Below are 4,391 nucleotides of genomic sequence, written 5' to 3'. Positions count from 1 at the left end.
GACAAATTGATAGCAACAATGGGATCAAGTGTTTCAGAGATGATGATGTTGGCAGAGGATAAGACATGGTCCAAGTTTGTTACTCACAGGGTTACTATGAGTCGTATTCCACTAGCTGTCACCTTACATCTACAACCAGCAAGCTCCTCTCTCTTTTTCTCTATCACACACTCATAAACACAAATACCTGTAAACACACACAATTCTGCTTTCCTCCAAGATTGAGAAAGACAATGTGTTTATTGCTGCTTTATGGACCATGGAGTCATCACTAACCCGTGGCTGGCTCTCTGGTCATCTGGCAGGTTTTCAGAAGCAGTAAATAGCAGAGGAGGTTGCTCTTCTTTCTCTTGAGGAGCAGTTGGTGGATTCAAACCATATGCCTTTGGGTTTACAGCATAATTCTTTACCACTAAGCCAGTAAAGCTTCCTAGAAATCTGGTAGGACTAAAATTTATTTAACCAGTTAACATCTCTCAAAGAATCAATGTGTGTTTAAAGAGTCAGCTTCGTGTTCAAATTTCTAAAAATATTTTCTGTCATTTGTATATGTTGTGTGCGTTAAGTATGATTTTTAAAAGTTCTTTCTGCATTTCACCCTCATTAAACTAGTGAAGAACTGCTCTACCATTACATATGCAGAAAGTGTCTTATAATTAATCCTTAGGGAAATTGACTTTATTGCACAGTTGAAAGTTTTAATTACACTTCCTTGCCCATGTTTGTTTTTATATATATTTCTGGTGATGAAATATTTGTATAGTGGTTGGAATAACTGCCTTCCACATGTTTTCAGCAATTAATATTTCAAATAAGTGAATTGAAAAGTTAACCACATGTTTAGCATTTATTATCTGATTAGTAGTAAACTAACCAGTTATCCGATTTAATTCCAGATTTCATCAAAATTAGGTTAGTTACCTAGAGTTTTAACAAAATAGTATTCAACCAGCTAACTCAGTATATTCTAAGCTTCCTGTGGAAGGCCAGATGAGTAATAAGTGATTGGATTTGCTAAAAATAACTTATGCCTCAGGGGAGTTTTCATTTATAAGCAGGCAAATCTTGAAATGTAAGTAAAAGGAGAGAGTGGAGATTATAAAGTTCGTCTTAAAAATTAAAATCATACTATATTTTTAAATACAGTGCATTAATTTCTAGTTAACTATTGCTCCTAGTTTAAAATATATTATTTTAAAATGTGTTACATAAATACTGAATCAATGTTGAGAATGGTAAGAACGCACATTGGTTTTTGTATGTGTTTGTAAATTCACTGGAATGCTTCACTAATCTCACAAAGATTAGTACATTGCTTGCTGATTCTAAGCCTTAAGACAAAGAATTTCTTCATAGAAAGATTTCTTTACCGTGAAGTAAGGATTGTTTATGTATCTCAAGTGGAATTATCTGCAGAAAGAGGTGTTTTATTAATTCAAACACTGTCGGTTTTTTTGAGCTTCAAATCAACCACCAGTTTTTAAAGGAAAGATGTTAAATCCCCATGTGATTGATAGCCAGAGAAGAGTCAGTTGTGAGTCAATTCTGAAATCAAGGACGATTAGAAAGTCAACATCTAGGCCTCCGCTTCAAGGCTCAAGTGTTTGCGAATTGTGATAGTGTCAGGATTTAATTTAGATGATTTAGCGACTGGTGTTTCTTTCACCTTAAAATCAATGCCTTTGGTTGTCTTGCTCGCTATGGAACTTATTTTGAGATCACACAACTTAAACCACTTTACATTAAAGTGTGCACAATATTTCAACTGAGTCATAGATGTTGTTGTTGTTGATTGCCTTCAAGTCAAGCACGACTCATAGTGACCCCGTGAACAAAAGGCCTGAAGCCTCTCTACAACTATCACTATTTATCAAAATTCATAGAGTTGCTGGAGGCATGTTATTTAGGAAGTGGATGCCACTCCTGCTTCCAAACCTGTCACTGTATATTATTGTTGTTATGTGCCATTGAGTCGCCTGCGATGTATAGCGACCCTAGGTACAGCAGCTCTGAACCCTTTCCTGTCTTGAACCAGTCTTACTTATTCTGACACAACAACCCCCATCGCCCAGTTATCATATCAATTCATCTCATCCAAGGTCTCTCTCTCCTGTGCTGTCCTTCCACCCTTCTGAGTATGAAGTCCTTCTCCAAGGACTGATCTCTCCTGGCCACATGCCCAAAGTAAGTGAGGCAGAGCTTCAAAATCCTAGCCTTTAAGGAGAGACTTGGTTTCACCCTCTCCAAGACAGACCCATTTGTTTTCTTGACATTGTAGGAATATTATAAATCTAGCACTCATTGAGTTGCTTCTCATGAAGAGGATATTTTTCTTTTGATTTTTAAATATGTGACCATATATCAGAATCCAATATTTTTGTTTCAAATAGTTTTATTGTAAAAATAACATTAGCATCACATTTTTCATTTATACACCAAATACTCATTTTAGTACTAGTTATAAGCAAAAAAAAAAAAAAAATAGAAAGTAACAAAATTCTAAGATGCAAAACAATCACTAATTCTTGGATAGATTGGCTTTATAGATTTTCAAAGGAAATCAGCACTTTAGCACAGAGAAGAGTAGCATTTGCTTATAATAGAATCAGAAAAACACTTGATTGCCTGGAGAGACTGACTGTCTCAAAACTCCTAGTTCCCAGATACAGTAGTTCCTCTAAGTTATTCTAAGAATGCATCATTTGGTCATGGAAATACATTTGTGTGTGTGGGGGGGGAAATCACAGCAATTAGCAGAGTCAGTTTGTAAGATTTTCTATTTAGTGTATATGACACACATTTCTTTTCTTTTTGTGCATTTGTTAGGAATTTCAGTGTAAAATTCTTCTCAGTGTATAACATCTGGGAAAAGATAGCTTCAATTTTTCCTTAAGTCTTTTCTCCTATTTTCTGAATATTGCTATTGTTATTATATGCCTTTGAGTCATTTGTGACCCATAGGGAACCTATGTGAGCAAAAGCCCTGAAACTTGCTCTATCCTGTGCTAACTTTACTGTCTCTGACACTCCTACCCTCATTATCCTACTCACTGAATCAATCCATCTCATCAAGGGTCTTCCTCTCTTGCACTGTCCCTCCACCCTCCCAAGAATGAGGTCCCTCGCCAAGGACTGGTCACTCCTTGCAACATGTCCAAAGAATGTCAAACTAAGCCTCAGAATCTTTGCTTCCAAACATATGAAAATTAGGAAGCAGTAAGATTTTGTTATTTGCGAAAGGATAATATCTAATAAATTATTAAACCTATGATTAAATTGAAGGAGCTCAGGTGACATAAATTGTTATGTATTAGGTGGCTATCAGAGTGTGTTTCTATCTTCAAATTGAGCATTAGTAGAGTCACTAAAATGATGATTTCTTGAGTATGTGAACCGAGTGCTCAAAATGGTTCATTTCAGTTTTACTATTTTTACAAATAATTTAAATTAGTGTACAGTATTTTACTGAGGACATGAAAAACAATATTGATGTATCACCTGATACATTCATATGCTGTTGTTGTTGCTAATTGCTGTTAAGTCATAGGTGACTCATAGCAACCCTGTAAATGAACGACCTTAACATTTGTATAACTTTCATCGTTTCTCCAAGTTCATAGGGTTTCTGGAGGCAAGCTATTTATGGAAGTGGATGCCACTCCTGCTTCCAAGCTCGTTTTAATCTGCAACTCCACCGAATGCTGTACACCATGGATAACCATTATTACATTTGACACATCAGTGTCACAATGTTCAGCTTCACAGCCACCACATCTTCCTTTGTAGAGCAAATGGACAGATTAATGCTGTACCACTTAGAAGAATGTTTGACCAAAAACAATTAAAACCAGGCCTGAGGGCCGCAGATTAAAGTCATCCACCTTGAACTCTCTCTATGTTGTTGTTGTTAATTTTCATTGAATTGTAGGCAACTCATAGTGAACCTATGAATGAAAGACTTGAACACTTGTATAACTTTTATCATTTCTCAAAGTTCATAGGGTTTCCAGGGGCAAGCTATTTTGGAAGTGGATGCCACTTCTACTTCTAAGCTTGTTCTAATTGGGGATCTCATCAAACACTGATCACCAATTTGTATAATGGGTATCCATTATAGAAAGTAAATTATTAAAGGAAGAAGTAAATAGTCAATTAAACAGAGTGAAAAAAAATATTTTCAAGCATAATTGAAAATATATTTTTGCCAGCATATTTAACTTCAGTCATAATTAAAGATATATTTTTGCCAATGTATTTAATTTCAATCATAATTTAAAATACATTTTGCCAGTGTATTTGATTATAGATGATTTAGGTGTAAAAACAAAAAAAATAGAGCACTGTCATTAATATCTCGAAATTTTTATGCTGATAATTTTTGTCTTTGGGGA

Source organism: Elephantulus edwardii, unplaced genomic scaffold (genome assembly GCF_000299155.1).
Source record: "Elephantulus edwardii isolate Elephantulus edwardi_28Jun2011 unplaced genomic scaffold, EleEdw1.0 scaffold00133, whole genome shotgun sequence".
Lineage (NCBI taxonomy): Eukaryota > Metazoa > Chordata > Mammalia > Macroscelidea > Macroscelididae > Elephantulus > Elephantulus edwardii.
The sequence above is the reverse complement of the archived record's forward strand: the minus strand, read 5'-3'. Positions refer to the sequence as shown.